Raw genomic sequence first — 26,064 nt, 5'->3', positions numbered from 1 at the left:
CCTTTCTTGGCGACTGCTAAAACTTTAATAGATGTGGGAGAGGGCAAACTCGTTATCCGTGTAGGAGACGAGTCTGCTAGCTTCGACGTGACTAAAATAATGAAATATCCTTTAGATGGTGATGAATGTTTTTACGTTGATTATGTGCATGATGAAATTGATTACCTTTGCGAAGTACCTAAAGCTAAGAGGCATGATTTCAATTGGGAATGTCCCATAGGTACTAAGAGTAATAATGAAAGTACTTTTGAGCATGAACTTAATTCTTTACATATTGCTTTACACCGAGAGGTCGATCGTTTTAATTTGCTTAATAATGATTGTGTTTCTGAATTTGTTGAGAATATAAACTCTGTTGGTGAAGTCTCGGAGGAAATGGTTGGAAATTGTTGGTCCCAAGGGGATGGGGTACAAGTCTAGAGGGGGGGGGTGAATAGACTTGTATAAGATTTTGCAAATCTTTTTCGACTTCTCGTGTGTATTGGACTTAGGAGGTTTAGGTCCGATACCTCACAAGATGAAGACAAAGTTTTATGCGCAGCGGAAAAGTTATCCCCTTTTAGTTAGCACGAGTTTGAGTTAGTTCGAGAGGTGCAGTTATATGCAGTGCAGTTCGAGAGTTAGGTAGCGAGAGATAAAAGACAGAAAGTAAATGCGAGAGAGATTTTTAAGTGGTTCGGCCAACCCGCCTACGTCCACTCTTCTTCCAGAAACTCCCTGGAAGGATTGCACTAAAACTTCCCTTTTTAGTACAATATCGAGCGCTTGAGCTTTGATCACGAAGCCCGCCTCAAGCCTCAGGTTTTTCGCCCCGCTTCTTGTTACTCCACCTATCGAGCACTTGAGCTTTGATCACCAAGCCCGCCTCAAGCCTCAGGATCTTCACAAGACAGCTCCCAGGTTACTCCGCCTCTCCTCAGGTTTTTCTCCCCGCTTCCAGTTACTCCACCTCTCGAGCACTTGAGCTTTGATCACCAAGCCCGCCTCAAGCCTCAGGATCTTCACTAGACAGCTGCCAGGTTACTCCGCCTCTTCTTGCTTAATCCAAAGCAAGGACCTTTGGTTGTCACAGTTGAGTGTAACAAGCTCCAATCTGACCAGAAGCTATCGTTGTATCAACTTCGATGTAGGGCAGCTTCGGTCACCTTCTAGATGTATAGCAGTTTAAGCTTTGTAACTCTCTCAAACACTAAGATGTGTTTTTCTCGCTGTTTTGAATATCAGGATGATATTCCAAGTTGAGCACTTGCACTTTTGAATGTTCTAAGCAGACACCTCTTAAGATTTTCAAATGAACCAACCTTCTTCTTTTTGTGTCTTCACATCCTTTTTATATGAGAGTTGAGGAATAATTCCGTTGGAGGGAAAATTATTCCGTTTGAAATCTGTCTCCCATGCTATGTATGGGACTTGCATCTTTTCAGCATTTTTCATGGAGTGGTGGTCTTGTAACTTGAACCTTTTTGTTTGGTAGTGGATATTCCATAATCCACTTTCTTGAGTCCATGCTCCACTTGCTACTTTTGGTAAAAGTTACTCTTTTTAAATTCCCATTGATCCTCGTTTTAGGGAATCAGACCGACTTTGGATTAGTGCACCTTCTATCCGTTTGTTGTGGAATTCTGATGTGGCATCCACTTCTGGCACCTCCTTAATATTTTATCTCCATGATATTCTTCTTCTCCAAACTTTATTCATGCTTCCTGACCATAATTCAGCCTTTTGGAGAAATGTCAGTTTATCGAGACCAAGATTGATGTCTCGATTGTTTGATGTCTTGATCCCCATGTATCGAGAGATCTATCTCTTGAACTCTGCTTATGTCTCGAACTGGGTTGTTGTATCGAGAGATCCTATCTCTCGGACTCTGCTTATGTCTCGAGACTTAGTTGATGTTTCGCAGACCCTTATTCCTCCAGTGTTGTCCCGTGCCTTCTTCTGATCTATCTATAGGATTACAACACGAGACTTTCTAAGATGTTCACACAAGTTTACCTTAAGCTTAAATATTTTCCGAGTTGAGCTCAAGTTACCCGGTTGTATTTTCGCTCTTAGTTTACTTGTCGAACTTACATATAATTTCTATCTTTCGAGACTTAGGGGATTATAGGTTACATTTGGTATCATCAAAACCTATTACAATATGTTCCTAACAATTTCCCCCTTTTTGATGATGCCAACACTTATACTTACTTGTATGCCTGATTAGCAAGAAAAGATCATTGATTTTATTTTCAGCGCATACGGTAAGTTTGACAAGCGAGCTAATCTGCTAAACCATGAAGTAAGAACTCACGCAACACCCCAGCAAAAGATATATATATATTAACATAACGGGAATGTTCTACAAGACTTTTAGCAGAAAAGATAAAATAGAAGAAGACAAAAGAGATCAAGAACAATCAGAGATGATCAATAAAGAGTTATGGACTACGAGAGCTTACTTCTTGTTTGCTAGAATCTTCTTGTTGATTGCTTCTCGTGTTTTGATGGGGTCTTTTGTGTCTACCAAACTCAGATAGTCATCTGTGACATGGAAGAATAGGTAGTTTCTGAAAGCCTCCCCAACAAACTCACCTTCAATTACTTCATTCTTCCACCAGTAGATACATTCTTCTGGAGACATGTTGCTGTGAAGGGACATTCCAACATACTTCACCAGATTGAAGATCTGATGGACGAGACTTTGCTCGGTGTCTTCTCTATTTCCGAACTTGAAGGCGATCAACATTTGTTCATCTTTTCTTTCTTTCTCTGTTTGTTGTTCTTGCCTTTTCCTTTTTCTTTCTCTGTCTTCTTCTCTTCGCTTCTCTAATTCTTTTGTGCGCTGAACCCTTAGATCCTCCTTCCTCTTGGCTTCCTCCACTACCTTGCTTATTGTCTTTGGGACTTTTGGAGGAGGTCCAGCTGGTTCACTTGCTGCCCTTTTCTTCTTGCTAGTTGTTGATGTCCTTTCCTGAGTATTTTCCCCCTTGGTGGCATCATCTGTGCGGGAAAGGAGGGTGGACATGCCTTCGAAGAGTGCTTGAAGTTGGGCAGGTACTTGGTTCGACAGGTCATCGAGTAGTGCTTTGATTACGTCCTGTCGAAGCTCACTAGAGTTTTGATAGGCTCTAAGTTCTGCTCGTAACTCAGCTAATTCAGCTCTTGCACCTTCAGCCTCTGATCGAGCTACGGCAGCCTCATTTGCAGCCCGTTGTGCTGCATCCTCAACCCATACTACTTGATCGAGAAGTTCTGCATGACGCCTTGGGATTCACTTGTGCCAGCAGCAGGCATTGCAGCATTGCGGACAACAGCGAGTATCCTCTCGAGCTGAGCCATCTTCTGAGATTGATCAGCCATGAATTGACGCACTTCGCCAATGAAGGCTTCTTCGGCCTGTTGATCATAGTCAGAAGTAGAAGAAGAGAAGTGAGAAGTACCTTTTATCGGAGGGGACTTGGGTGCTTCCAGATTTCCACCCATGACTTGCAGTTGCGAGTCCACCTCTCGATTGAGTGTCTGAGGGGTCGCAGGGACACTGGTTTCAGAGCGCGAAGGTAGCTCCATGTCAGGCGCTTCCCGGTTTCCACCTGAGGGATGGATCACTTCTTGCTCTTCACCTCTCGAACCTGGAGCCTCAGCTTCAGCGACTGTTGAGATTGGATCAGCCAGGGAGGGATCTTCGGTATTGGACGCTTCCCGGTTTCCATCCAATAGAAGTTCCCCCTCAGCGTGATCTCTCGAACTAGTGCTGGGAACTTGGTCATCTGCTGGTGAGGTTGGAGACGAAGTGTTGACGGGTGCTTCCCTGTTTCCACCTTCGATGGTTGCTTCGTCTTCCTCAGTACCTCTCGAATCAGCAGGACTTGGGACATTTTGCTCTCGTTGCTCATCAGATTGCACCTCAGCTTGCTCAGGTGAGTCAGGAATCACTATGGTTTCAGGAGCAGCTGGTGCACTCCACCTTTCTCTTTCCGTATCGATGGGAAAACCTGGGAGTTGGAGCAATGGTATGTCACCCTCTCGAATTGTCTGTGCTTCATCGGTGTCATTCGAGGGTGTGGACTCAGGTGGTGGCAAAAGAAGAACAGTGTTAGGAGCCACCTCAAGTGCTTCAGAGGTCTCGGATTCACCTCTCGAAGCTGCTACCTGTTCGTCCAGAGCAGAGAAATTTACTTGGGACAAGGGGATTGCGGCTGTTGGTATTGGGTTCTTAGAATCATCTCGAGCAATCCCAGAGGTCTCTCCTGGACCTCTCGTATCCTCTACTTGATGTCCCAAGGATAATGCAGTGGCGAGCCTGATATCTTCTTGAAATTGAGCTTCTAATTCAGGATCCACTACAGGCTCGGCTTCAGCTTCTTGCGCATCAACAGCTATGCCCTTTCCCTTGTCAGATCGACCAAGATTTCTCCTGGTTACGTGCATCTCATGGGCAAGATTCAGAAGTTCATTGGCTGGGATTGCAGTGAGGTTTAACCAATTTAAAGCAAAGTCCTCCTCAGCCACCATATCTGCTGCTCTCGAAACCAGTTGATCAATCGGACATGTTCTCCAGTTGATCCATCGAAGCACTCTGGAGAAGTCATCCAAGCTAGACATATTTTCAGTACTTTGATCCAACTGAGAAGTGATTTCAGCATTCAGCTCATCAGAGTTAGCAGACAGGATTTCTGTTGCCGATGCAGCTTCCACTGTTATCTCTCGAACCACCTCTCGTGGTTCCTCAACTTCTGTCTGTACTGGATCACTGATCCCAGTACCTTCAATCTCTCGAACCTCCTCTCGAGGCTCGACCACAGACTCATCAGCACCCTCAGCATCATCATCGGCATGTAGACTTACAGAGAAAGCTCCTGACAGAGACCTGGTAGGGGGCACTCTCTCAACCTCAGTGGCCAGTGTAGCCTGAGGTTCCCCCTGGGCTTGTGCCCTGTCTTCGAATGGTACTTGGATAGTTGAGGGTGTTCCTTCTCGAATCTGAGTGATGGCGATGGTTTTGGCTTTCTTAGCCTTTTTCGATAAGGTGATCCTCTTGATCAGGGTATCTAGAGGCTCATCATCAGATTCCTTCTCCTTGGCTGGGGCTTTCCTTTTGCCCCTTCCCTTAGGCTTCGAGGGAGAAGGTGCACCCTTAACACCTTTAGCCTTTGGAGCTTGAGATTTCGTCCTACCCATATAGGTATTCCGATGAATCTCTCGCCCTTCCCTCAGTTCTAAGCCCTTCAAACTTAGAAGATATTGAACAACAAAACCGAAACCAACTTTTTTACTGATCGTCAGGTTGGTGTTGGAGACTGAGCTTTGCACCTGCTGTTGAAGAAAATTGAAGATGATGTGTGCCCAGTCCATTTTGTTGTTGTTCCAGATGGCGTGGAGGATTTTGAGGATGTCCAGATTGATTTCGTCAGTTCCAGACACCTTGTCGAGCACGAATTTCATGATTAGGTCGGCAGCAAGAACAAACCTCTCCTTTAGGTGGAACTTGCGGAGGGCAGAGGATGCTCTTGTCGGAGCAGACTCCAGTCGGATTTTATCCCAAAAAGCTTGCTTGTCCAAGTCGTAATCCGAGAGGTGCTGGACTACTTCCTCCGACATCGCGAAGTCGAATGCCGCTCTGAGGTCACCAACAGAGGTCGTGATATGGAACTCATTGAACCGACTCTCTATTTTGCCCTTCGTGACCTTGGCATTCGCGAACCATTCAGTGAAGTCGAGTTCATGAATGGTTTGGTAGTCGTGCGTCATGTATTTCATTAGTCCTGCCTTCTCAAACTTTTTCAGGACTTTCTCCGCCATCTTTGGATTTGACGAGTGGGTGATGAAGCCGTTTTTGTCAAGGATACTCCCCGCCTTGACTTGTTTGATCTGAGTGCGAATGTGTCGCAACTCCCTCTGATATGCGTCGGAAGATGAGGTTGATGTGGAGGATTCGGACGCCATAGTTGACAGATTTGAGGTTTTGGAAGGAATGTGTACAGTGTTTAGGATTTGGGGGTTTTGGGTATTCGGTTTGAGCTTGAATTCGTGTAAGGATGAAGAATTTGGCTTTTATATCATGTGGATTCGGGTTGGATATATGGGTAGGGTTAAGAGCTTGACCCGAAAAGGGATCCCGGTTAATTTAAAAGAATTGAAAGGTCAGAAATACCCTTTTATAACGGTTATGTATGTAAGGTATGGTAAGGATATTTTGGTAAGATATAATACGGTTTTGGATAGTGGGATATAAAGAGATGATATTTATATAAGCGTGCTCCCACTCATCAAGATAATGCCTTTAAGAACGGAAAACCGTCAGTAACCGAAGACCACGTGGCTAACATTAATGCCCAAAGTTAGCCATTCCACATATATCCGTTGAGCGCATTAGTTTTACCTCTCGAAGGTAAACTCTCGACTTTGCTAGTTTAAGGATCTTCCCCCTGAGTGATTGATCCCTAAACCTCCTTATTCCTCCATCTAAGCANTGAAGATACCTTCCTTAAGCTGTCTCACTTGTAATCCAAGGAAGTAGTTGAGTTCTCCCATCATGCTCATCTCGAACTTCCCTTTCATCAACCTGGAGAACTTCTCGCACAAGTCTGGATTGGTGCTTCCAAAAATGATATCGTCCACATAGATTTGCACCAATAAGATGTGATCCTCATCCTTAATTCTAAACAATGTTTTGTCCACTAGGCCTTTGGTGAACCCACACTGAAGTAGAAAAGAGGATAAGGTGTCATACCAAGCTCTCGGAGCTTGTTTTAAGCTGTAAAGTGCCTTCTTCAACTTGTATACTTTGTCAGCTCCCACGTCCTTCAAGAAACTCGGAGGTTGTTCAACGTACACCTCTTCTTCGAGAAGTCCGTTCAGAAAAGCGCTCTTGACATCCATTTGATATACTTTAAAGTCTTTGAAGGCGGCATATGCGAGAAAGATGCGTATGGCTTCGAGACGTGCCACTGGAGCGAAGGTTTCATCAAAATCTATTCCTTCCTCCTGACAATAGCCTTTGGCAACAAGTCTGGCCTTGTTCCTAACAATAACTCCATCCTCATTCATCTTGTTTCTGAAAACCCACTTTGTACCAATAACATTCTGATGATGAGGTCTCGGAACTAGTTCCCAAACATCGTTCCGTTCAAACTGATGAAGTTCCTCTTGCATGGCTTGTACCCAATCTGGATCACATAGAGCCTCATCGATCACCTTAGGCTCTATTTGAGATAGAAAGCAAGCAAACATGCTTTCTCTGTGTGCTGATCTGGTCCGAACTCTGTCACGTACATCTCCAATCACTTAATCAGCAGGGTGACTTCTCAGCCATCTTAGGTCGGGTTGTGGCTCCTCAGTTGATGCTTCCGTTGAAGGTTGAGATGTGGATTGAGCATCTATGATCTGGATCGGATCAACTGAGTCAGGAGCTTTCTTCTTGGTAGGCTCTTCATCATCTGATTCTGACGGGAGTTCCGCTACGTCTCGAACTATCGGTTTCTTCCCATCGAGAGGTGAGTCTAATCTCTCGATTGACTCCGACTGAGCTTCCTCAGCTGCTTCCATTGACTTTGATGGTTGATCTGTTGATGCTCTATCATCAAAAGAGACATGTATGGATTCTTCAACCACCAACCTTCGCTTGTTGAAGACTCTGAAAGCTTTGGTAGGTCGATGAGTATCCCAGAAATACTCCATCATCTGCCTTTTCATCAAAAGTTCTTAGCTGAGTCTTCCCATTGTTGTGGACATAGCATTTGCACCCGAATGTGTGGAAGTAGCTTACATTCGGTTTCCTTCCATTCCACAACTCATATGGAGTCTTTCCGACTCCTTTCACGATCAAGGACCGATTTTGGGTATAGCACGCTGTGTTGATTGCTTCTGCCCAAAATCCTTGAGATATGTTGGCTTGCGAGAGCATGGTACTTGCGGCTTCCTTGAGAGTTCTGTTCCTTCTTTCAGCAACCCCGTTCTGTTGAGGCGTTCAAGCAGCTGACAACTGATGATGAATACCGTTTTCGTTGCAGTAGCTCTCGATAACTTGATTAACGAACTCTCCACCTTGATCTGACCGAATCTTTAGTATCGAGACATCCTTTTCAATTTGAACCTGCTTCAGAAGGTTTGGTAAGACAACTTTTGTCTCGCTTTTCTTGGTTAAGAACACGGTCCAGGTGAATCTTGTGTAGTCATCTACTACCACAAGAGTGTACTTTCTTCCTCTCATGCTGGGTGGATCTACTGGGCCAAATAAGTCCATATGGAGAAGACTTAGTGGTCTGGTAGATGATGTCTCGACTTTGGTTTTAAAAGAGGATTTGATCTGTTTACAACGTTGACATGCCTCACAAATCTTGTCCTTTCGAAACGTAACTTTGGGCAGTCCTTCCACAAGGTTCCTCTTAGTAAGCTTGTTGATAGTTTTGAAGTTCAGATGGCTAAGCTTACTGTGCCAATCCCAGCATAAGTTTTCCTTGCTCCTTGCCAGCATACATAGGGATGGTTTGGCAGATCTCCAATCCACTATGTACATGTTTCCTTTCCTAGCTGCTTCCAGGACGACTTCGAGAGATTCCTCTTGTATGATTTGGCACTTGCTTTTTGTGAAGATCACTCTGTAGCCTTTGTCACAGAACTGGCTTGTGCTAAGGAGGTTGAATTTGAGTCCCTCAACGTAGGATACCCCCTTAATCACCAATTCATTCTTATGAATTTCACCAACAGCCTTTGTGCGACCTTTCTTCTCGTTGTCTCCAAATGTCACCAGGGGACCTTCGATAGGATGGATGTTCTCTAGCAGTGTTAAGTTTCCCGTCATATATCTCGAACATCCACTGTCAATGAACCATGTGTCCCTGGTGTCCTGCAAGCGGATCAAGCAGATTTAGGTACCCAAACTTTGGGTCCTGGTTGGTTAGTAAGTTTAGGCATCCATTTATACCTTGGACCCATTACTCCAGGTCTAGGTGCAATGTAGCCATTAAACGTTTGATAATCATAAGGAATGCTAGCAAAAGTTTTGATCCTCTTTGGTGCATAAATCAACTTAGGTATAGACTTTTCGATCCTCTTTGGTGCATAAATCAACTTAGGTATAGACTTTTCGATCGGCTTTGGTGCATAAATCAACTTAGGTATAGACTTTTCGATCGGCTTACGCACCAAAATCAACTTAGGTATAGACTTTTCGATCGGCTTACGCACCATGCCTTTCATATGCTGTTTGGTCATGTGAAATTGCTGGAAGTGAGGTTTCTTCCATAAATTATGATTCGATGACCAATTCTCACTAGATGGATAGAGTCTGCCTTTCTGCATCCGTGAGTTCCTAACTTTGTGGATCTCAGACCTTCCATATTTGCCTTGAAGCGCATTATATGGAATGTAGCTCCTTTTGTACTTGGAATGGCCTTGCGAGAGATAGCAAGGTGATCTCTCGATATTGTTTACCCGGCCATTCTTCGTAGCTTTCCTATACTTTCCATTGCTGGTGTATAGGGACGGTTTATGAATAGCTACTCTGGTCTTTTCTGTTGGTCTTTTATGACCTTTGTTTGGTTTGGGTTGAGATCCTCCATTATTTGAAGTTCCCAAACCATTGGTCTGTTTATCTCTCGAGAGACAGTCTTGACGGAACCCTAGACCGGTTCTATCACTAGTAGGTCTGTGATCATTTACCATTTTCTCCATAGCTTTGGAGGAATTCGTGTATGATGCTATGACCTTTCTAAGATTAAGCTCTCTGGTCTCTCGAGCTTTGCACTCTTCAGCCAGTAGGATTACTTTGGCTTCTAACTCACTTACTTTGAGAGTTAGCTCCGAATTCTCTTTCGAGACGTTCTTAAGCATATCTCTTTCAGCAGTTAGCTTGCTGTTTTCTTCCCGGATTTTGGCATGAGTGCTGTTAGCGATACCGAGATCCCTTTTAAGTGTTTCAAGCATCTCAAAGGGATCTTCATCGCTTCCGAACGAAGAACAACGAGAGGTAGAGGTAGAGCAGCTAGATGTGGAAGTAGAGGTTACCTCATTGTCAATGGCCATTAGACATTGATCCTCTTCTTCCTCGGTGTATAAGCAAATAAGTCCCCTCTCATCTTCTGAGCTGCTGCTGCCTTCACTGGAGCTCGATGTCTCGGACTCCTCGATTGCTCTCTCGAGTTCCTCAGCAACAAGCGCCTTTCTGCGTAGATGTTTCCTTGAGTCTCCCTTGAAGCCACTTTGTGCTGGCTTTTCTTTGGATTCCTCCTTTTTCCTGGAGTCCCTGCCTTCTTGGCCTTGATACTTACTTACCATAGGGTAAGGGCACTCGGCTTTGAAGTGTCCTGATCTCCTGCAGTTGTAGCAGAGACCCTAATTTTCTTCCTCTATCCTTCTGGATGAATGTTTCTCATTGTTCCTTCTTGAGGAGGAAGGTGAACTTGTGTTGCTCTTGGTTGACTTCCTCATGAATTTCCTGAATTTTCTCATGAAGAGAGAAAACTGTTCGTCAGATAACATATTAGTGGGATTAGGGTCTGACCTTGAAGAGGTGGATGGTTGATCAGCAACCAGTGCCACATTCCGTCTGTCCACCACGTCCTCATCTCTCGGAAGCATCTCAAATTCGAAGGCTTTGAGATCTCTGAACAGTTGGTCGGTTGTGGTGTTCTTTAAATCCCTGTGATCACGCATTGTGATCACCTTCATTTCCCACTCCTTGGTAAGACCTCGTAAGATCTTCAGGTTTAGCTCCTTTTGTGGAATCTCCTTCTCGAGATCACTGATCTCAATTGATAGCTTCATGAACCGAGATTCCATGCTGTCGATGCTCTCCCCTAGCTTCATCTTGAAGTCCTCGAACTTCTTCATAGCCACGGTGAGCTTGTTCTCCTTTTCCTGTTCGTCACCTTCACCAATTAACATCAAAGTATCCCATACCTCTTTTGCCGTTTTGCACTTTCTCACTTTTGGGAAGATGGTTTCATCTATAGCTCTGAAGAGAATGTCCTTGGCAATATTGTCCAGGTTGTTTCTCTTCCTATCATCACTTGTCCATTATTCCCTAGGTTTTGGGATGTACTTTTGTGTGTCTTGGGTTTGAGCTGCAGCAGTATTGACCATTAAGATTTTGACTGGTCCAGAAGTTATAACCTCGGCCATTTCATCATGGAGGGCTGATAGGTACACAAGCATGCGTGTTTTCCAGTCATCGAACCTGCTAAGATCAAAAAGAAGATGTCTCGACAACATGCTATCCATTTTAAAAAATATCTCGTGCTTTGAAAGATTTTTAAAGGATTTTTCNTTCCTAACTTTGTGGATCTCAGACCTTCCATATTTGCCTTGAAGCGCATTATATGGAATGTAGCTCCTTTTGTACTTGGAATGGCCTTGCGAGAGATAGCAAGGTGATCTCTCGATATTGTTTACCCGGCCATTCTTCGTAGCTTTCCTATACTTTCCATTGCTGGTGTATAGGGACGGTTTATGAATAGCTACTCTGGTCTTTTCTGTTGGTCTTTTATGACCTTTGTTTGGTTTGGGTTGAGATCCTCCATTATTTGAAGTTCCCAAACCATTGGTCTGTTTATCTCTCGAGAGACAGTCTTGACGGAACCCTAGACCGGTTCTATCACTAGTAGGTCTGTGATCATTTACCATTTTCTCCATAGCTTTGGAGGAATTCGTGTATGATGCTATGACCTTTCTAAGATTAAGCTCTCTGGTCTCTCGAGCTTTGCACTCTTCAGCCAGTAGGATTACTTTGGCTTCTAACTCACTTACTTTGAGAGTTAGCTCCGAATTCTCTTTCGAGACGTTCTTAAGCATATCTCTTTCAGCAGTTAGCTTGCTGTTTTCTTCCCGGATTTTGGCATGAGTGCTGTTAGCGATACCGAGATCCCTTTTAAGTGTTTCAAGCATCTCAAAGGGATCTTCATCGCTTCCGAACGAAGAACAACGAGAGGTAGAGGTAGAGCAGCTAGATGTGGAAGTAGAGGTTACCTCATTGTCAATGGCCATTAGACATTGATCCTCTTCTTCCTCGGTGTATAAGCAAATAAGTCCCCTCTCATCTTCTGAGCTGCTGCTGCCTTCACTGGAGCTCGATGTCTCGGACTCCTCGATTGCTCTCTCGAGTTCCTCAGCAACAAGCGCCTTTCTGCGTAGATGTTTCCTTGAGTCTCCCTTGAAGCCACTTTGTGCTGGCTTTTCTTTGGATTCCTCCTTTTTCCTGGAGTCCCTGCCTTCTTGGCCTTGATACTTACTTACCATAGGGTAAGGGCACTCGGCTTTGAAGTGTCCTGATCTCCTGCAGTTGTAGCAGAGACCCTAATTTTCTTCCTCTATCCTTCTGGATGAATGTTTCTCATTGTTCCTTCTTGAGGAGGAAGGTGAACTTGTGTTGCTCTTGGTTGACTTCCTCATGAATTTCCTGAATTTTCTCATGAAGAGAGAAAACTGTTCGTCAGATAACATATTAGTGGGATTAGGGTCTGACCTTGAAGAGGTGGATGGTTGATCAGCAACCAGTGCCACATTCCGTCTGTCCACCACGTCCTCATCTCTCGGAAGCATCTCAAATTCGAAGGCTTTGAGATCTCTGAACAGTTGGTCGGTTGTGGTGTTCTTTAAATCCCTGTGATCACGCATTGTGATCACCTTCATTTCCCACTCCTTGGTAAGACCTCGTAAGATCTTCAGGTTTAGCTCCTTTTGTGGAATCTCCTTCTCGAGATCACTGATCTCAATTGATAGCTTCATGAACCGAGATTCCATGCTGTCGATGCTCTCCCCTAGCTTCATCTTGAAGTCCTCGAACTTCTTCATAGCCACGGTGAGCTTGTTCTCCTTTTCCTGTTCGTCACCTTCACCAATTAACATCAAAGTATCCCATACCTCTTTTGCCGTTTTGCACTTTCTCACTTTTGGGAAGATGGTTTCATCTATAGCTCTGAAGAGAATGTCCTTGGCAATATTGTCCAGGTTGTTTCTCTTCCTATCATCACTTGTCCATTATTCCCTAGGTTTTGGGATGTACTTTTGTGTGTCTTGGGTTTGAGCTGCAGCAGTATTGACCATTAAGATTTTGACTGGTCCAGAAGTTATAACCTCGGCCATTTCATCATGGAGGGCTGATAGGTACACAAGCATGCGTGTTTTCCAGTCATCGAACCTGCTAAGATCAAAAAGAAGATGTCTCGACAACATGCTATCCATATTAGAAAAATTATCTCGTGCTTTGAAAATTTTTAAAAGATTTTTCAAAGAAGGATCTCTAGGCAATATAAACAAAGGTTTATATCGATCAGAGAACTCGCTCTGATACCAATTGTTGGTCCCAAGGGGATGGGGTACAAGTCTAGAGGGGGGGGGTGAATAGACTTGTATAAGATTTTGCAAATCTTTTTTGACTTCTCGTGTGTATTGGACTTAGGAGGTTTAGGTCCGATACCTCACAAGATGAAGACAAAGTTTTATGCGCAGCGGAAAAGTTATCCCCTTTTAGTTAGCACGAGTTTGAGTTAGTTCGAGAGGTGCGTTATATGCAGTGCAGTTCGAGAGTTAGGTAGCGAGAGATAAAAGACAGAAAGTAAATGCGAGAGAGATTTTTAAGTGGTTCGGCCAACCCGCCTACGTCCACTCTTCTTCCAGAAACTCCCTGGAAGGATTGCACTAAAACTTCTCTTTTTAGTACAATATCGAGCGCTTGAGCTTTGATCACGAAGCCCGACTCAAGCCTCAGGTTTTTCGCCCCGCTTCTTGTTACTCCACCTATCGAGCACTTGAGCTTTGATCACCAAGCCCGCCTCAAGCCTCAGGATCTTCACAAGACAGCTCCCAGGTTACTCCGCCTCTCCTCAGGTTTTTCTCCCCGCTTCCAGTTACTCCACCTCTCGAGCACTTGAGCTTTGATCACCAAGCCCGCCTCAAGCCTCAGGATCTTCACTAGACAGCTGCCAGGTTACTCCGCCTCTTCTTGCTTAATCCAAAGCAAGGACCTTTGGTTGTCACAGTTGAGTGTAACAAGCTCCAATCTGACCAGAAGCTATCGTTGTATCAACTTCGATGTAGGGCAGCTTCGGTCACCTTCTAGATGTATAGCAGTTTAAGCTTTGTAACTCTCTCAAACACTAAGATGTGTTTTTCTCGCTGTTTTGAATATCAGGATGATATTCCAAGTTGAGCACTTGCACTTTTGAATGTTCTAAGCAGACACCTCTTAAGATTTTCAAATGAACCAACCCTCTTCTTTTTGTGTCTTCACATCCTTTTTATATGAGAGTTGAGGAATAATTCCGTTGGAGGGAAAATTATTCCGTTGGAGGGAAAATTATTCCGTTTGAAATCTGTCTCCCATGCTATGTATGGGACTTGCATCTTTTCAGCATTTTTCATGGAGTGGTGGTCTTGTAACTTGAACCTTTTTGTTTGGTAGTGGATATTCCATAATCCACTTTCTTGAGTCCATGCTCCACTTGCTACTTTTGGTAAAAGTTACTCTTTTTAAATTCCCATTGATCCTCGTTTTAGGGAATCAGACCGACTTTGGATTAGTGCACCTTCTATCCGTTTGTTGTGGAATTCTGATGTGGCATCCACTTCTGGCACCTCCTTAATATTTTATCTCCATGATATTCTTCTTCTCCAAACTTTATTCATGCTTCCTGACCATCATTCAGCCTTTTGGAGAAATGTCAGTTTATCGAGACCAAGATTGATGTCTCGATTGTTTGATGTCTTGATCCCCATGTATCGAGAGATCTATCTCTCGAACTCTGCTTATGTCTCGAACTGGGTTGTTGTATCGAGAGATCCTATCTCTCGGACTCTGCTTATGTCTCGAGACTTAGTTGATGTTTCGCAGACCCTTATTCCTCCAGTGTTGTCCCGTGCCTTCTTCTGATCTATCTATAGGATTACAACACGAGACTTTCTAAGATGTTCACACAAGTTTACCTTAAGCTTAAATATTTTCCGAGTTGAGCTCAAGTTACCCGGTTGTATTTTCGCTCTTAGTTTACTTGTCGAACTTACATATAATTTCTATCTTTCGAGACTTAGGGGATTATAGGTTACATTTGGTATCATCAAAACCTATTACAATATGTTCCTAACAGAAATGACGGGGATGAATTTGATGAATTAAAGTAGGAATATGATGATGAAAATGGGAACAGGAAAGAAGACGATGAAATAATGCGTGAAGGAGAATTAAAACCTCTACCTGCTCGTCTTGAGTATGCCTATTTAGGAACAGGGGAAGAATTACCAGTTGTTATTGCTACAGATCTTTCAGAAAGACAGAAAGAACAACTGATAACAGTGCTGAAAAGAAACAAGGAAGCTATAGGTTGGAAAATGACTGACTTGAAAGTGATTAATCCGGCGATTTGCACACATAAAATTCTGTTGGAAGAAGGATCCAAACCTGTGGCGCAACTGCAGCGTCGACTTAACCCGAATACATTTGAAGTCGTGAAAAACGAGGTGATCAAACTTATGGATGTCGGAATGATCTACCCTATTTCGGACAGCACATGGATCAGTCCAACTCACGTAGTACCAAAGAAAGGAGGAATTACAGTCACCGAGAATGATAACAAGGAGTTAATCCCTACGAGGAAGATAACTGGATGGAGAGTCTGTATCGACTATAGAAAGCTCAACGAAGCCACCCATAAAGACCACTTTCCATTGCCCTTCATAGATCAACTGATTGAAAGAGTAAGCAGGTACGGCTACTACTGTTTCTTGGACGGGATGAGTGGATACTTTCAAATTCCAGTGGCCTTGGAGGATCAAGAGAAAACGACGTTCACTTGTCCGTTTGGTACATTTGCCTACAGGAGAATGCCATTTGGTCTCTGTAACGCCCCCGCCACCTTTATGCGATGCATGCTGGCTATTTTCAAAGATTTCATTGGCGATTTCATGGAAGTTTTCATGGACGATTTCACAATTTTTGGAAACACTTTTGAAGAATGCCTTGGAAATTTGGAAAAAGTTTTGGAACGATGCCAGCAAATGAATTTAGCCTTATCATGGGAGAAATGCTACTACATGGTCACAGAAGGAGTTGTGCTTGGGCATAAGATTTCAAAAAGGGGAATTGAAGTCGACAGGGCTAAAACAGCAGTTATTGAGACCTTACCACCACCGCACAATGTTACATCTTTAAGAAGCTTCTTGGGACATGTAGGATTTTACATAAGGTTCATAAAAGATTTCTCAAAAATCGCAAGTCCATTGACTAAGTTGTTAGAAAAGGATGCCATTTTTGAATTAAACAAAGATGGTATGAAGGCATTCTAGAGTTTAAAGGATGCCATGATACATACTCCAATCCTTGTAGGACCGAAATGGGATCAACCCTTTGAGTTGAGGTGCGACGCGAGTAATTTCGCTATTGGAGTGGTGCTAGGGCAGAAAAATGGTATGAAATTTCAACCTATTGCTTATGCCAGTCGGATGTTGACTAAGCCACAGCAAGCCTACACCACAACCGAGAAAAAACTGTTTGCAATTGTGTTTGCATTAGATAAATTTAGATCATATCTCTTAATGTCAAATGTCGTCATTCATACTGACCATGCAGCCATCAGGTTCCTTATGTCTAAACCGGAAGCAAAGCCAAGGTTGATCAGATGGATTCTGCTATTGCAAGAATTTGACGTAACTATCGTAGACCGAAAAGGAGTTGAAAACAGTGCAGTAGATCATTTGTCAAGGTTAGAGAATGAGAAAGGACAAGATATAATTGGGGATGTGAATGAATATTTTCCAGAGGAAAAGCTGTTGGGTCTCTATCTCACACCTTGGTATGCAGATCTGGCTAACTATCTTGTAGGGGGAGAGCTACCGGAATTTTTAAATATACACGCCCGAAGAAAATTAATAGCAGAATCTCGATACTACTTCTGGGACGAGCCGTATCTCTTTAAAGTGTGCGCAGATCAAATAATTCGACGTTGTGTAACAGAGGCTGAAGGACATGAAATCCTAGGAGAATGCCATCGAATGGGCCATCACTCAACTAACAGAACTGCTAGGAGAGCACTCGAAGCAGGATTCTACTGGCCCTCAATATTTCGGGATGCCCAAATCTGTGTCAGAAACTGTGACAGATGTCAACGAACTAGGAACATCACTGGAAAAGATGAGATGCCGCAGAATTACATACTTGCGTGCGAAATTTTTGATATATGGGGACTAGACTTTGCAGGACCATTCCCGGACTCCAAAGGTTTCAAATACATTCTTATCGCAGTAGATTATGTCTCCAAATGGGTTGAAGCAGAAGCGCTGCGCAACAATGACGCAAGAAGTGTAACAAGATTTCTGAAAAGATTATTCACAAGATTTGGAGTACCTCGGATTGTGATTAGCGATAGGGGGACACACTTCCGGAATGTACCCATGCGAAGATTACTTCAAAGGCAAGGTATACAGCACCGAGGAGGAATCCCGTATCATCTTCAAACTACAGGTCAAGTCGAAAATGCAAACAGAGATATTAAAGCCATATTGGAAAAGACAGTATCTTGGCATAGAAAGGATTGGGTTGACAAGCCCAACGATGCATTATGGGCCTTCAGGACTACTTATAAGACACCGATAGGTACTACTCCATACAGATTAGTATACGGCAAGGCGTGCCACCTTCCAGTTGAAATCGAACATAAGGCGTATTGGGCCATTAAGAAACTAAATGAAGATCTATTCATAGCAGGGTAGGAGCGAATGTTTCAACTGAATGAACTAGAAGAATGGCGTTTGTTGGCTTATGAAACGTCCAGATCTTACAAGGAACGATCCAAGTTTTATCACGACATGCATATCAGGAAAAACAAAGAATTCATTGAGGGAGATAAAGTGCTATTATTCAATTCCAGACTGCGATTGTTTCCTGAAAAACTTAAATCAAGATGGACTGGGCCTTATATTGTTGCAAAAGTATTTCCTTATGGAACCTTTGAGATCATGCATCCAGAAAAAGGATATTTCAAAGTAAACGGCCACCAAATCAAGAAATATTATGGAACAAAAAATACGCAGGGGACGATCCAATGTTGCAGGCTAATACCCTGGGAAGATGAGTAGCACAATCTTCATGACAATTTCGTCGGGCTAAAGACGTTAAACGTAGCGCTGACCGGGAGGCAACCCGTTATTTACTATGCTTTATTACTATCTTTACTTTATTATGTCGAAATAACATCCGAGTTGAAATTCCCTATTTTTGTAGATTCCATATTTCCATGCAGATCGTGTTAAAGGAACATGCAAAGCACCCATCCAGGCATTTCGAGCAACATCACAAGGGATGCTTACTAGGTTATCTACCTCTTATCCCTTGTTTATCTATTCTTTGAACCTCATGTTCTCATCTTAAAGTGTGGAAAAATGCATACCTTGTTGTTTCCTTATTTTATCATATTCTAAGTCAACATCGAGGACGATGTTTGGTCTAAAGTGTGGAAAGAGTTGTGCTTGAAATAAAAATTTTAATTAAGGGCTCTATCTCATTTGTTTGAAAAATAATCAAGCCACAAGCATGTGTTGTTATTCATTCTATCTTCGAAGAATGCTAAATCTGTGCCAAAAAAGTTTACTCTTTGAATAACCTTGGAAGTACCCTTACTTTGACCTTTAAGAATTTTGAAAACGTTGTATGCTTGTGTGGTATTCACCTCATATTCTGTAAAGACCTTAGTTAAAGATCTCTCGAAGTGGGATTGTGCAACCCCTAATTTCAGAAAGATAAGATTAAGCGAAGCCCGGAATTGAATAATTATAGAATAGAACATGGGGCAAAAGGAGAGCTTTCTGTGAGCATTGAGAGAAATATCCCTGCTTCCCAAGTAAAAGGCATGAGGGGTTGTTGTTCGGAGAAATGAGTAGAAAAGGAAATAAGGCCAATCCCCGAGATAAGATACGAGGAAAGCCATCTCGCTAGGTGGTGAACAACCATAGTCTTCTAAATACACAAATGTTATATCTGGAGTCGGTTGTTCACAATAAAATGGCCTTAGGAGATGAGAAAATTGAGATGAGGGAAGCTGCTTCGCTAGGATTCGAGCACCCATTGCACTGCCTTTGAAAAATAAAGCATGGAACTCCATGTGAAGTCGGGTTGCTTGACGATGTTACCCTAGGAAGTGAGAAAAATGAGTAATCGCCCAAGCCACTGGCGGAGAGAGGCCCATGGATCTATTGTCACTTACTTTTATGTTGGGCTTTGGCGATAAGGGAGGTCGATTGATTAGGTTTTGTACATCGTTCCCACTAGGGGGATCAGCTTAAGGCCTTTGCACAATGAGAGGTGAATGAAATTTTGGACTGTATGCTTGATATTGTGGAAACTAACTAACTGTCCAACTTTTGACCATAAGGGGTTTCGCTTTGTTTGAATATTCATAGCAGTGTATGGCACATTTATATCATTCCTTGAAGATATTGTGAAGGATTTCACATCTCCTAGTAGATTGTGTTTTGAATGAATGTTTAACATTGAGCATACCTTTAGCTTAGATATTTTTGGCATCTAAATGAGAAGGTTTTGAATGAACAATTTGCTCGTGGACGAGCAATCTAAAGTGTGGAAACTTTGATAGACGCCAAAAGTACCTATTTTTCTATAACTTATTAAGTTGATTTCTTGCTAAAAATAAGTCTTAGAGAGTGCAATTACGTGTTTACATGCTATTTTACTAACGAATTGCAAATGAGTTCTGTGTGGAGTGTTTTGTAGAATTCCCACAGGAATGAAGGCTGAAATCAACCAAAAGAGAGCATAAATCGTTGTAAGGAAGAATCAATCCACAGGGGAATACACAAAGACCAAACCGGAAACAACAAAAGGAAACGGAAATGATGAAACCACGCCCACGAGCCTCACACGCGTGTGAGCTGGCGTGGAATTATTCCAGTAGCTGTCCACGCCAGTCCACACGCGTGTGGCAGACGTGGGACGGCACCAGAAAACCTGCGCGATATTTTAGTATTTAAGGGACATTTCAGCTAGGTTTAGGGAGTCTTTTGTCACATTTTTCTATTCTACATTTTAGGTTAGGTTTAGGGAGGATTAGGGGAGAAGGAGGAGCTCCTTGGAGAAGAGAACTAGATCTCCATAGCTTTGAAGATCTTTTGGGTAACTTCTTTCATTAAAGATTTGTTTTCTCTTTGGCTTCCTCTTACTTTTCCTTTTTCCTTAAAGTTGTTTACTTTATATATTGATCTTGTAGATATGTTTTTCTATTTTGATGCTTTGATGTTGTTAAAGCCTATGAGAGGCTAATCCCTAGGATAGGGGCTAGATTGAATGGATGATTGGTGTTCATGATCTAATTTGATTATGAGTTTGATTTCTTTGGGGAATATTGAATTTGTGAGTATGTCTTGTATGATCTTGTTGGATCGAGGGCCCCGATCTCTCCAAGAGTGTAGGATCATCCATTCAATCTAGCCCAATACCCACATCTCCCGCTCTCAATCTGAGAAGATGAGATCCGGAGGGAACTTGTAGACAAGGTGTTTGATAAAATTCCCCAACCGACTAAGGATTGGGAGCTTGAGTGTGACGTCACTCAAGATTATGTTTCAAGCTCCTTCAATCATGACTCAATAGAAATCAATACTCTACCTTACACCTTCTAACCAATCTCTATGATATCTTCGCCCCATCCGCCTCTATTTCCTTTTGTTTACCTCTTCATTTCATTAACCTTTGCCCTCTTAATATCTCCTTTTTACCAAAATCCACATGATCCTTTTAATGTTATTTAAACCAACCAAGGTAGCAAAGCCGTATATTCTCCAATTTGTCATCCGCGAGAGATACGACACTCGGGGAGTTTATGACTCTTCGTTTTAACACCCTCCATACCTTAACCATCCACTCACCATATGAACAATCCTTTTCAGATGCTGAGGCTCCTTCCTTAGCTGACCCAATCCCTCCAGTAGCTTATGCTGAGGTAACAGGTTCGAGAGGTGACGAGCGAGAAGCGATCCATCACTCAGGTGGAAACCGGGAAGCGCTTGACATGGAGCTACCTTCAAGCTCTGATCCCAGTGCACCTGCTGATCCTCAGACACAGATTCGAGAGGTGGACTCCCATTTGCAACTCTCAGATGGAAATCTGGAAGCACCCAAGTCCCCTCCTCGTAAAGGTACCTCTCCACCCCCTTCTCTTTCTTCTGATGATGATCAGGAAGCATTTCTTGGCGAGGTGCGCCACTTCATGTCTGATCAATCAAGGAGAATGGCCCTACTTGAAAACAAGGTCCATCTTGTTCACATCTCATCCATGCCCACTGCTGACGATGATGCTACATCCAGCCGGGAGGAACTCCTAGAACAGGTGGCTTGTGCTAAGGATGCTGCCCGAAAAGCAAGGTCTAAAGTTGCTGAATTAAGGGAAGAACTTCAAGCTTTCAGAGCATCAACAAAACTTCGCCAGGACATGATGAAAGCTCTACTCGATGATCTATCGAACCAGGTGCCTGCTTAGCTCCAGAACTTGTTTGAAGGTATGACCACCCTCCTTTCGCGTCACGATGATGCCAACAAGGGGGAAGAAACCTCTAAAACATCTGGATCAAGGGCAACCAGCAAGAAAAGGGCAACCAGTGAACCCTTAGCTTCCGAACCACCTCCAAAAGTTCCAAGGATAACCAGTAAGAAATATGAGGAAGCTAAAAGGTTGGAGGAACAAAGGTTCCAACAAACACTGGAATTGGAGAAAAGGAGAGAAGAAGACAGAGAAAGAAAAAGAAAGAGGCAAGAACAACAAACAGCAAAGGAGAAGAAAGATGAGCAATTTAAAAGGAACTATAAAATGGGCATCAAGGAAGACACGACCGAATACCTAGGTGAGATCATCGTTAGTCTTCTAGCCAAAACTGACCTATCTTCTCACAGTGGTCTTACCCCTCAAGAATGCATCGAATGGTGGAGAGATGGGGTAGTTAAAGAAAGGTTCATAGGCGAAGCATATGTCAACTATCTACATCTTGATGTCACGGATGAATACATCAAAATGGTAGATGATAAAAACCCCATCAACACACGAGCAGCCATCAATGAAAAGAGGAAAGAAGACAAGCAGAAAGCTCTCGCTGTCAACATGCATTCTTAATTGTTTTTATGTCGTTCTTTGCCATCTTATTTATTATTTTGCTAAGTACAAGCTCTGTAAAACATTCCCTTGACCTTAATATATATATCTTTTGCTAGGGTGTTGCATGAGTTTGTCTTTATGTCTTAGCAGAACAGATTCTATTGTCAAACTTACCATATGCGCTGAAAATAAAATCAAAGTTTATTTTCATGACAATCAGCCATATAAGTAAGTATAGTGTTGACATCATTAAAAAGGGGCAAATTGTTAGGAACATATTGTAATAGGTTTTGATGATACCATCTGTAAAACATAATCCCCTAAGTCTCGGCATATAGGTAATACATGTAAGTTCGACAAGTAAACCAAGAGCGAAAATACAACCGGGTAATTGAGCTCAACTCAGGAAATATTTAAGCTCAAAGTAAACTTGGATGAACACCTTAGATGTTTCGTGATGTGAGTCTTTCATAGATAGATCAGAAGAAGGCACGAGACTTAATTGCAGGAATAAGGGTCTGCGAGACATCAACTAAGTCTCGAGACATCAGAAGTGTTCGAGACATGGGAACGAGACATAACAGTCTCGAGACATCGATCCAAGTCGAGACATAGGATCGATACATCAACCAGTCGAGACATTAATAATTGGTCTCAATGGACTAGAACTTCTCCAAGAACTGAAACGCGATCAACACTCAAAGATATGAGTAATTTAAGTTTGGAGAAGAAGAATATCATGGAGATAAAATATTAAGGAGGTGCTGAGCATGAGAACGTGAAATAGATAAAAGTGGATGACACGTCAGACTTCCACAACAAACGGTCAAAAAGTGCATCAATCCTCAGCCGGTCTTATTCCCTAAAAACGAGGATCAGTGGGAATATAAAAAGAGCAACGTTTGCCAAAAGAAGAAAGTAGAGTATGGACTCAAGATAGTGGAATATGGGATATTCACTACAAGACAAAAGGCTGAAGTTACAAGAACACCACTCCATGAAAAATGCTGGAATTGTGCAAGTCCCATGATCGGCATGGGAACAAGATTTCAAACGGAATAATTTTCCCTCCAACGGAATTATTCCCAACTCTCATATATAAGCACATGAAGACACAAAGAAAAAGCAGGTCGAGAATTCTAAGAAATTACCGAGGTGTCTGATTCAAAACATTCACAGTGCAAGTGCTTAATCTGGTATATCATTTTGATATTCAAGTGCGAGAAAAATACATCTAAGTGTTTGAGAGAGTTACATAGCTATAACTCATACATATCCAGAAGGTGATCAAAGCTGCTCAACAAGGAAAAATATCCAACGATAGCTCTTGATCAGATTGGAGATTGTTACACAACCTGTGACAACCGGGACAACCTTGCTTTGGACAAGGCAATTAGAAGCGGAGTAACCTGGAGGCTGTCTTGTGAAGATCCTGAGGCTTGAGGCGGGCTTGGTGATCAAAGCTCAAGTGCTCGATAGGTGGAGTAACAAGAAGCGGGGCGAAAAACCTAAGGCTTGAGGCGGGCTTGGTGATCAAAGCTCAAGCGCTCGACATTGTACTAAAAAGAAAAGTTTTAGTGCAATCCTTCTAGGGAGTTTCTAGAAGAAGAGTGGACGTAGGCGGGTTGGCCGAACCACTTAAAAATATCTCTCGCATTTACTTTTCGCTCTATCTCTCGCTAACCTTATCTCTCGAACTGCACTGCATATAATCACACCTCTTGAACTAACTCAAACTCGTGCTAAAATAAAAGGGGATAAATTTTCCGTTGCGCATAAAACTTTGTCTTCATCTTGTGAGGTGTTGGACCTAAACATCCTAAGTCCAATACACACGAGAGGTCGGAAAGATTTGCAAAATCTTATACAAGTCTATTCACCCCCCCCCCATCTAAACTTGTACCCCATCCCCTCGGGACCAACAATGAGGGATGGGATTTTCTAGAGAATTAATTTCCAACTCATCTAATCCCTACAAAATATCATCTTTATACGAATCATTAGTATCACAAAAATCAATTTGAGAATTGTTACCATTTTGCATGATTTCTACGTCTAGTATAGCATTTGCGGCATGTATGGATTCTTCAACCACCATCGATCTTTGAGTATCCTAGAAAAATTCATACGAATGCCTTACTGGTAGTTGAGTATCCTAGAAAATTCTTTCATCTGCACGCTCATCGAAAGCTTTTAGGTGCAATTTATCATTAATATGAATAAAACATTTGCATCCAAAAATATGAAAATAACCAATATTAGGTTTCCTCCATTTCCATAGTTCGTATGGCATCTTGTTGTAGTTCTTGTGAATTAAGCTTCTATTTTGAGTATAATAAGCAGTGTTGATTGCTTCTGCCTAATATCGCTTAGGGAGTCCAGCTGCAGATGTCATTACACGTGCGGCTTCTTTTAATGTACGCTTTCTTCTTTCAGCTACACCGTTCTGCTGTGGTGTTCTTACGACAGATAATTGATGAGAAATTACTTGCTCATTGCAAAAGCCTTGAATTATGCTATTTACGAACTCAATTTCTCGATTCGTTCAAATTTTGGAAATTTTCACGTCTTTTTTCGTTCTAAAGTTGCTTCAATAATTTTGGTAGTGCATGCTCAACTTTGTTCTTCCTTCTGAGAAATATCATCCAAGTGTACCTAGAAAAGTCATCAACAACAACAAAGGTATATTTCTTACCACTTACACTTACCGGTTCTACCGAACCGAATAAATCTATATGTAGTAAGCTTAGCGGTCTTGATGTTGATTCATGTGACTTTGTTTTGAACGATGATTTTATTTGCTGCTCACGTTGACATGCATCACACACTTGGTCCTTCTTGAAGACTATATTTGGCAATCCTTCAAAAAGATTTTTCTTCGCAAGTAGATTGATGGTCTTGAAATTTAGATGATTGAGCTTCCTATGTCATTCCCAATTTGTAGTATTCGAATTATTGGCAATTAAGCATACTGACTCTTTGCTTGAGCTCCAATCAACCACGTACATATTTTTCTTCCTTGCTCCTGTAAGTACAACTTCATTTGTAAGCTCATTTTTTATTTGACATTTATCTTTGGAAAATTCCACAAGATAACCTTTGTCACAAAATTGGCTTGTACTCAATAAATTGAATTTCAATCCTTCCACGTATGAAACTTCTTCAATTCTTAACCCATTTCTGATGATTGTTCCAACTCCTTTAGTGATTCCATAATTTTTCTTTCCACCAAAAGCGACTTTAGGTCCATCGACTTTTTTGAATTGTACTAGATTTGATTTATTTCTAGTCATATGGCATGAACAGTCATTGTCGATGTACCAAATATCCTACAAGAAAGATTAATTTCTTTTAGGTACTCATACTTGCTTGGGTCCTTCATTGTTAGTAATTTTAGGTAACCAAACCCACCTAGATCTCATTAATTCAAGAGTAGGTGGTTTGTAACCATTTGAGAAATTATAATCATAATTAATTCTACTAAAAATTTAGGTACACGTTTCTTTGGTACTAGGGAAGCAGATAATTGTTTAATCCTATGAAAAGAATTAAACCTTGATTTATTCCATGGTTGGAAATCATTCAACCAATCCTGCTCAGTGGGATATAATCTCCCAACTTCATTTCTAGAAAATCTCTCCACTTTTCTAGAAAATCTTTGTGCACTTAACTCATTGACAAATCTTTTATGCTTGATGAATTTCTGTTGATGTGCCGTGGAGTTATAATATTTCGGCCTTACAATATTCATTTTTGCATTTGCTTGAAGTCCTAGTCTCATCGTGCTATCTTGACTTTTGATAAATTTTACTACTTGAACTTTATTGATTAAAGTAGTAGTAGAACTTGTCAAGTTCTGAGGGCTTTTAGAACATGTGAAGTCATAGCCCAAGCCGGTCTTGTCTCCCGAGGATTTTTGCATGCTTACTATTTTATCCATAATTTTGGATGAATTTGTAAACATAGCAATGGTAGCCCTTAGATTATGTTCTCT

Source organism: Ipomoea triloba, chromosome 15, assembly GCF_003576645.1.
Source record: "Ipomoea triloba cultivar NCNSP0323 chromosome 15, ASM357664v1".
Taxonomy (NCBI): domain Eukaryota; kingdom Viridiplantae; phylum Streptophyta; class Magnoliopsida; order Solanales; family Convolvulaceae; genus Ipomoea; species Ipomoea triloba.
The sequence above is the reverse complement of the archived record's forward strand: the minus strand, read 5'-3'. Positions refer to the sequence as shown.